Source organism: Haemaphysalis longicornis, unplaced genomic scaffold (genome assembly GCF_048455015.1).
Source record: "Haemaphysalis longicornis isolate Haplotype H1 unplaced genomic scaffold, Haemaphysalis longicornis Haplotype H1 scaffold_13, whole genome shotgun sequence".
In the NCBI taxonomy this organism is placed as follows: domain Eukaryota; kingdom Metazoa; phylum Arthropoda; class Arachnida; order Ixodida; family Ixodidae; genus Haemaphysalis; species Haemaphysalis longicornis.
The window spans coordinates 10,615,344-10,625,055 of NW_027526233.1; the positions used below are offsets into that span (position 1 = coordinate 10,615,344).

The window sequence follows — 9,712 nt, forward strand, 5'->3', positions numbered from 1 at the left end:
AAAAAGAAGTGTATAACAAACCACCAATAGTGGAAAAAATTTAGAATACGCATTTTGAAGGTTTACATTAAAAAATCCTGTCCAAGAAAAAATTCACTAGCGAAAATTAATTTGTCCCAGTGGTGCCCACGTGGTGCTTGCACGCATGGTGCCCGCGTCTCGTGGTGAAGCCGAACATTCATTCCAAAATACACAATTTTGGATGGTTCTCTGAAATGGTTTGATATTATTAGGGGCCCAACTTAGTACCCACGTGATGTAAAAATATCTTATTAAGGACTACAGCAAGCACCAGATTCACGGCAAGCAAGAGATGCCAAAAAATCCACTTGGAATTTAAAACCAATCTCAGTGGTGCATTTTTGTTGACATTCTGATCATCACTTATCTACCAGAACTTCCACTTGCGGTTTATTGTCATCTTCTGACTCGCTATGGTAGCCCTGCTTGCAGGAATAACTTGTGATGCACTAGAATTGTGCCCAGCAAGCTTTCGCACGGCGAAAAGAGTGCTGCCTAACATTTTCAAGAAGGCACCATATCAAACCTTTTGGAGACTGCCAGAATAGACAGTCGCAGTAAGAAGCAACACTAGACCTCCAAAAATAGCCTCGTACTAACAAAACTGGCCAGTGAACAGCTGGCAGTGTTCAAGGCTGATTGGAAATCTCTACTTGTCTGAGCTGATATCCGATGACTTGGTGTTATTTTTTGAGTTTCAGCTGGAGCTGTTATTGCAAAAGTAGGGCATGAGTGAAGCGATATCACAAAAGGCGTTCTTTTTTCGAGGAATAGTAGAGGGCGACGGGGGTGCTATGGCAAATCGGCTTGAAGTTGGGTAACTGCGTAGTAGCACGAAATATTAGGTTTGCAACACACAAACAGAATGAAAACTGCTCGATTCGCGGCCGCGGCGGCCGCTTTTCTGATGGAGGCGAAAAGCAAAAACGCCCATGTGTACGAGATTTCGGCGCACGTTAAAGATCCCCAAGGTAATAAAAATTAATCCGGAGCCCTCCACTACGGCGCGCCTCATCGCCTGCGTTGCGTCGGCGCGTTAAACCCTACAATCAATCAATCAGAATGAAAACTGCTGGAAAGTGTCTCAAAATGCCAGGTCCACTTGATACACATGCGGGGAACCTTCAGAAATAAGCTTTCACAAAATAAAACGACCCTTTCTTTGAACCAAAGCTCAGTAGTGGAAAGCTGGTGTCATTTCCAGGTAATTATCATCTGTCACTGCCATCGGATTGCAAAACTGGCAAAATGATTTGGTATTTGGCTTGCTGGAAGACTTTTGGTCAAGAAAATTCCATGGTAATGCAGCATGACCACGAGTCGCATGGCTTGCAAAAAACTGCCGAAAATCTCAAGGTTGCCTAAACGTGTAGTGTCTAGACTAACCACCGTGGTACATGAGAAACAACTACAACATCACAAAATCGGCAATATAAAGCACCGATCACCGATCATCAATGCTGTATATTCCTGATATCCATGTTGTCATTTCTCTTGCAACTAACGCATCCCACTGGTTAGTCTAGGCACTGCAGTATTAGAATCAGTTCTAATTTTCCTGCTCTGGCTACACTGAAATTTCTGATGGTGTTTTTGAGGGTTGAGCAGCATGTGTTGTTTCGATAGGTGCCATGGCTGCTGCGCTATAAAAAAAAGGATGTCACTTGTGGTTACGCTGCATTACCATTAGATTTTTTTATCAAATGGCTCACAGAAGTCAGGTATCAAATGATGTCGTCAGCTTTGCAATCCGACTGCGTTTAAAGGTGAGAACTACCAGAAAATGACACCAGGTATGCACTAGTGAGCTTTGGTTTAGAGGACGGGTAGCTTTTTTTCAGTCAAAGTATTCGTGGATGTCTCCGCATGTCTGACAAGTGCACTTAGCATTTTCAGCCCTTTTCCTGTCATTTGTTTCATTTCTGCATTGCGCAATTTATATTTGGCACTACTAGACAGAGAACTTCAACCCGATTTTCCTTAACGCCTTCGTTGCCCACTACTTTTCCTCAAAAAAAGCATGCCGTTTGTGATTTCACTTCACCCATGCCTTACTTGTGCAATAAGAGTTCCAGTTGAAAGTCAATTGATAACCTCAAGTCATCGGACATCAGTTAAGGCAAGGAGAGAGCTTAAAATTGGCTTCAGTTTTGATTCTGTACGAGGATATTTTCGGAGGTCTAGAGTTGCTCCTCAGTAGAACTACATATTCTGACAGTCTGCCACAAGTTTGGTATTGTTTGTTTTCTAAAATGTTAGGTGGAGGTGCAATGCAGGAGGCTCATAGAGCTGAACGCCTTTTTCATTTGTCACGCAACAGTTACTCGGGGATAGCTAGCTGGGCACTGCTCCAGTGCATCGCACCTCATTCCTGAAAGCAGGGTTAGAAAAGTGAGCCAGAAGATTATAACAACCAGCAAGTGAAAGCTTCAACAGGTGCATGATAGTAAACTGACAGTGAACGAGTTTTGTTTTCAGCCCCAAGCAGTTTTTGTCCTATCCCGAATTTTTACCTTACCATTAATGCGATGTCAACCATTGACAAGATGTTTCTACATCATGTGGGGACAAATAGTGCCTCTAATAATGCCAAACCACCCGATTTTTTTCAGTAAACTATCCGAAATTGTATATTCTGAAACAGAGGTAGGGCTTCACTGCAGAACGAGGGCACCACACATGGTAACATGTTTTTCATATCTGACAAATTGTACTGGGCAACTAAACTTTTTTCCAAGATGTGTTTTTTATGTTTGGCAAAAATTATACTCCAAACTTTTTAAACTATTTGCGAACTGATATACACAACTTATCCATATTTGCAACGTTTGGCCAAAAACTGATTTTGTTAATTTGCGAATCTGCTCTTGTTGGAAAGGGCATCGAATAATCTGCATTTTGAGCTGATGCAGAATGTGCCTAATCAATATGTTTACACAAAAATGTTTTGTTAGACCCCAAAAATTGGTAGACTTTCTGCGATAAAAAGAAAGTTACCGCCCTGTCTGCATGCCATATTCCGAAGTCTATTCTTAGCAGATATCAGCGTCAACGCCAGAAATAGTGTACTTAGCGAGCATCGCAATGCATACGGCAGCTTCTGGATTTTCGGGCCGTCTCGAGCGTTTTAATGCTCGGGACAGGTTTTAGTAGTAGGAAGCAACGCTTCGTTCACAGAAAAAGAATTACCTTTAAACTCTAGCTTTAATCAGCTGTCATGAGACAAATTCAACCAAGCTATTTTTCTTAGAAAACTGTTACTAAAGACAACTGTTTTTCTAGTGGCTCATTTTATTCATGACTACGTTGGCTGAAGTTGTTGAAATTGCAACTGTGTGAGAGGTTTTTATGAGTTGAATATGGGAGCTTTAACCTAATTGCTTGTAGTATTAGCATGACTAGGCCGATCTGGAAGACCATTTCGTGAGAAACGAGCGTTATCACTGCCAAAATAGCTTAAAAATACAAAACCCACCCACACATCAAGATATTCATTGATGCCAGGGTCCGTATGGGAAATTTAGGAGGTGTGTCACGGTGTCACAGTGGTGGCGTGGTTATCAGACCAGGTAGTTGCTTTGAAGGTTGGTAGCTAGTAGCTCACAATATGCCTTTTTTGTCTGCTTCTTCGGGTTTTTTTTTTGGAAGATTATTCGGAGCGAGATTATAGAGAAATCGATAGATGATTTTTGAAGACTGGGAACGATTCCAAGAAATTTAAGCAATTTCACTGACACAACCGTTTTTCTAAAAATTCTAAAACCACACAAAGAAGCAACACTCAGTTTTTCCAAAGCTCCTGCGAAGTGATTTCATTAAAAGTAATTACTGCTGTACTTACCAGTGCTTCTCTGAAGGCTTCGACACCACTTTCACTCAGCAAAACAGGCCGCAGGACAGTGTATCCACCCCTCTTGCATCTAATAATAAAAAAAAATACATATCACTGACATGGAAATTAATAAGATGTGGGGGACCAACAAAAGAGTATAGAGGAGGCCATAAGGAAAAATATCCACAGGGCTCCAGCTTAACAAATGCAATGTGGTAATTGCTACGTTCCTCATATTTTCACGGTGTATTAACAATTGCTTTATTATCAGGGTCTCTACTTCCGCACTACTTTCATTTAGCAGTATTAGAAGTGGAACTGGATGACAAGTTTGTGAAAAACGCGGAATTGCTGTAAACACACAGATGACAACGTCAGCACTGTTTCTGCAGCAAGCAAGCAATAACACATGGAGTAAAGGGTCCATAAAGACTGAATACAGCTTTGTTTAGTTTGAAAGAACTAGCTTTTCAGTACTCACTCGGCTCCCTTCCAAGCCGGAAATACATTAGTCAGAAATACGCAAGCAACACGGAATATTTTCAAATTTCTCACTGAGGCTTTGGCATGAGAGACGCAGTATGGGCTAGCACTAAAAAATGTCAACAGACAAGAGTCTTCTGCCGGCCCTGCTACATTAGAGTGGCGCTTCTCCACCACATCCTCTTAGGTGTTTTCCTAGCATTTTCTGGGCATGTGTTCGCTTCTAAACTTCCCTTCACATCAGACTACTGCCCTGGTTAATGAAGGGAGGAAAACTGCTTATTCCTGTGTTGTGGCCCACAAAAATGATTAAACATATCAGATGTGCAATATACATAGCAAAAGTTGCCGCAAGTGAAGACAGAAGCCGCACTGCACATAGTGAACTCCTTCTGGAACAACTTCTATCTAGCCTGATAATATTACTTAGATTTTGTTTCGACGGTAGGCCATATTTGGCCCCTCGCACCAATTTGAGCCCTCCGGGAAGGCGTTGTTGCACTGTTCCCTTCAAGTTTCCATTCTTCTATTGCTCCCTTTGTCAATTTCTGCTCTTAAGGCTGACCAGCCCTCCTTTTCTTCTGTCCCCTATTTTACCCTCTCCCAGTCTCCTTTGCCTTTGTGCTATCGAGAATAACTGGTTTGCATGTTTTCATTTATGTTGGTTACATTGCTCACAAAACCGGAGGGTGGAAAAAAAACTTTTCCGAACTAGTGTTTGCCGTGCTCAGCATTATTTTAGTGTAATATTGCCTTGAGGAAGCTTTGTCCACTGATCAAATCTGTCTGAATATTCAAATCCTGGTTAGGGTTTCTACAGCTGTTGTATGAAGGTTTCGACGTATTCATAGTATTTCAGGATTCCTTCACCTGCTTTTCTCAACGGAACTGGCGGTGGCCAATTTTTGGGCCAGAACGTTTCGCGTGGAATGACCCATTAGTATTATGAAGCTTTGGTTTTTTTATGTGAAGCCTTTGGTGCGTAAACAAAAAGCACAAAACTGACACAACCTCTCTGGGAATAAAAAAGAAGTGACACCAAGGTTCAATTTTTAACAATTTTCACAGCATTTTACATCCAAAGATGCCTTCGTGCAATAACAGTAGCTAACCGTTATTTGGAATTAATTTGAAATCAACAATATTTATGCGATCTCTAGGAGAGCAAATGGTGGTTACGAGCTGAACTGAAAGAACTAAGATAGAGACAAGTGTAATACAGACCTCCAAAAAGGCGAAGTACCCCGTGAGCATGGACATCCACAGGACTTGAGGATTAAGAGCAGCCATTCCTGATAGAGCCAAAGGTGAAGGCAAAAAGTAAGGGCAGGAGCAGTTGCAACAAATGACAATTTTACACAGACGTCAACCGCACAAGCAATTCGAAGTCTCAAGGGCCAGTCCAAAGCAGGCACAAGCAAATTTTATATCCCCTGAAACCTACTACAAACCCGCATAACCTCACACAGCCATGTCGATGAAAATCTGCAGCCCTGCAAGATTTTACCTGCTGTTATGACATGTTTCAAATGCTGGGTCTTTCCATGCCAAACAGCCAAGTGTATGGTGCTTGACACTCTAACCTTTCGGGAAAAATTAATTGTTGATGCGAAGATTCTCTTGGCCTTGCAGGAGTGTGACACGTTCACACGGAACTCGGGAGAAAGGGAACAGGATGAGTTACAATGGCGAACAGTGAAAGGGAAACTTAGCACCAAACAAGGACACAAGGGTCAACGTGCAGCCCCCGAAATCCAGTTCAAGCGAAGAGAAAAACGGAAATGCTCTCACCAACACGAGAAGCCCCATTCAGCGATGTGTGCCGCGGGTCATCATTGGTCCAGGTTGCAGCAGAGCATTGGCCCCCGAATGCATGTACTGCTCGGACAAAGCAGCACAGGCAGCACCACGCCCTGCGTGGCAGGTGTGGTGATCCATCCTGGGCCGTGGCCACCAACCGCGGCCAGGTGTAGAACCGAGCCCGGTTGTCTGCAAGCCAACTCGCTCGTCTGGAACCTCTGGCACACAGAATCCGCAGGCCCATCTCCAGTCCTGGTTAGCTCACCAGCTTCAGAGTCCTCTGGTTCCGCGATCGGCCTCCACCCGAACCTTGTTCCTTGCTTGAGCACCTCCTCCTTAATTAATGTAGACAAGCTGATGTGTTTATGGCTCTGAAATACAGTACATACAAAATATAACGAGAGGGAAGATGAAGACTTGGTTGCTGTCTAGTTGAAAGACTGCGCAAAAGATGAGGGTGACAGGAAGAGCGCTGAAGCATGTCTACTTGTGCAACACTGGTCTGCACGCTGGAGTAATGCCCAAGTGACAACATGTCTGGCAGACAATAATGATGCAAACAGGCGACTCACTAAATACAGAAAGTACACTCTGAGTGTGTGATCAGGACATGTAATATTTTGCACAGCTTTATGTCAGGGTAATTGATGTAAGCTTTTGAAGGAAAATTGCTCTTGTTACGATCACAGAGACGGGCACAAGAAAAACGTCCGCTTTCACGAGAAGATGGCGCCGTCTACTCGTGAAATTGTACGTAGTTTTCTTGTGTCCGTCTATGTGATCATAAAAAGCACAACCTACCTTCAAAAGAATATTTAGCATGCTCCAGGCTTCTTTTGATGCCTATATTAAAGGATTCATTTTGCATTGGGGCCTATTTTCTTTACCTGCAAATATCGCGCGAACGTGACAATACATGCCAATATGCCATTCATAATGGCTTTTCCCCATAAAAAGGACACTAAACGGTCCCAACAAGTTTGCCTATACGGGCAGACCAGTGTTAAAAATGACGCTGCACCAAAGGGTTCAAAACGATTTACACCCCCCCTGTACTGTTTTTTTTTGTAGTTCGGTTTGTTATTTCACGAAACGTCAAAGAAGAAAACTACAGAATAAAAAGGGAACACTTGACACACTTTTGAATAGCCTGCCATTGCAAACTAGCGCCGTGTATTACAGAATTGTACCGCTCCGCCCAACAGTCAAATGGTTTTCTGCGACCGACGGTGCAAAAAGCAGCCGTTAGACAGCGAACACAACAGTAGAGCTAGAGACAAGCTTGACGTGGGCTAATGGACGAGGGCAAAAGGAGGGTGTGCTGAAGAATACGGACGGCATGAACAAGTTAGAACAGGCGCCTCGTAGGCGCTGTAAAATACCCCTCCTCCCCACACACACACCCCGAGACTTAATTCCCTGCGAGGCCACATGTCCGCCTTTCACCTCCAATTTCCACGTATATGAATTCTGTGGCCCTGTGAACTCTACGTGAACTCAAAGACGGGCTTCGTCATTAGCTCGTGAAGCTTGGCAACGTCAGGCGTTGTGGAACTGCACTCGCTCGCTGGCGCGCGGCCCGAACTCTCTCTCCGTGTCCTGCATTTGCATACTATTTTCTCCCCCTTGCACATTGCAAATTCTCATCTGTTTAACTACATTTCCTGCGTCCTCACCTCTTGCCAACTTTTTTTTCCCGACAACGCCGCCAGCACACGGTCAACGCGTACGCTGTAGGGGCGCGTTGGCGAGCGAGTACGGCCACAGAACAGGGAGTACGGCAGTTTCACGACGCATATCGCGGCCCGCAGACCGCGAGCAGCCGCGAGGAAGGGCGGTCGCGGCGGCGGCAGCCGGTCTCGCGAGCGCGATAGCTTAGAACAGTCTCAAATAGGGAGGAGGGGGCGAAGGAGAGATTTCACAATGCTTACGAGGCGCCAGGCAGCAAGCAAACAAGCACAGCATATGCAACTTTTTCGGCATGTGTTCGGAAAGCTAACCGAGACAACTATTTCACTTGGTATTATTAGCAGGGACAGTACTCACGTGAAAAAACACGATGACACAGCCTTTGTTCCGGCTTCGCATTCAACCGTAGCACGCCGTCGACTTGCCGAACTGAAGAACTCAAGTAGACGATTTCAGGCGGTGCGCAATGAATTCCGCAAAGCAAATTTCATACCGGTGTCACGCCGTTTCCATCCCGCAGCGGTTTTGATACGCGAATTCGACAAAAATGCGTCAACTCGCCCCGCTGCCTTCGCGCCACTCACTGGCTTACTCTACTTGGCTCGCAGTGGATTCTATTGATTCGCGTTGTCTAAAATAATTGCATTTGTATTCTTGTTATTGAGTTTTAAAGCAAACGCTAGACAAAAGAAATCTGGTTTTGGCAGGCAGTACGTTTTACGTAATGTACAGAAGTTTTTACAAAACGAACGCAAATCAGTCACGTGACTACTTGGCGGCTTTTTTAAACGCACTAAAAGAGGCGACGCTCGCACACAGGTTCAAATATATAATAATTGTGAGCAACATGCATTAATCATTTAAATAAAAAGATTGTCGCAATATGAAGTAGTTTTTATTGAATAAAAGCAACTACAAGTAAGGATTTGAATGACTAACACTTGAATTCTGCTTTTTGGTCGGGCAGCTTGGTGTAAGTTTACACGACATCTGAACCCAGAGCTCTGTACGCGCGCAAGTGCGATGCCTTACATCGATATGTACTTAATGTACAAAATTACTAGTGGCACATGAAGCAGTGAACATACTGCTTAATTGGTAAAACGCGAATGAGAATAACATCTGCAGTAAAGTAGGCTTTGTTGCACGACAACAAAGCTTTGCAAGAAAGCAGCCACGCAACATCGTGCATAGAGAGGCTGAATTGTAGAGCGGCAGAATTGTGGCGCAAAAGCTAGTTACGTACACGCCACACGTCCTGATATTCTCCCGCCTATTTTGTAGGGTTCCTGAGAAGGCCATTTAGTTGCGTAGCAATATATATTACGAAGCATAGTTTTATTCATGTTCTTATTCGCAGAGCGTTATCCGGTGCACAGTTGGCAATGTTTTTAACGTAAAAAATAGACAACCCATTTAAATCATATACAGAAGCAATGTCAATCATACTTTCTGCTTATTTCATCAACATTGAACAGCATTGCAGTAAAGACTTTAATTCGTATATATTAAGTATATTGTGTTATTGTTACATGTGGTTTCTATGCAATGTTAAAATATTTGCTAGTCTTTGCGCAATTTAGCATTTCCATTCGCCCATAGTTACCGACAATTGTAAGAACAAAATAATTTGGCTACCACAGGTATGGTATGTATTGTAGATGATTGCTTTCTGATACGACATATTCAAAAATATTGTTAAAGTGAACCTCTCTATGCCCACTCATGGCGCTTTTACGGCTGTACGCACTGCAGGAAAGCCAGCTTTATCAAATGGGAGGGCTTACGGTGGCGATGATGATGATAAACTCAGCGCAGGAAAGCCAACTTTATACAATGGGAGGGCAAATTGTGGTGTCGTTGATAAAACGCGAAGTAGGAAAGCCA

The 9,712-nt window shown here is 43.6% G+C and overlaps 1 long non-coding RNA gene across 1 annotated transcript; it reads right to left on the bottom strand.

Annotated features, from left to right (window-relative positions):
• Nucleotides 1–5,601: 5,601 nt before the first annotated feature.
• LOC144164241 (uncharacterized) lies at nucleotides 5,602–8,421 on the bottom strand. Its single transcript, XR_013321111.1, has 3 exons — nucleotides 8,183–8,421; nucleotides 6,402–6,507; nucleotides 5,602–6,325 (listed from the first exon to the last, which is right to left on the bottom strand). It is a non-coding gene; the product is annotated as an uncharacterized LOC144164241 (long non-coding RNA).
• Between the last annotated feature and the right edge of the window lie 1,291 nt (nucleotides 8,422–9,712).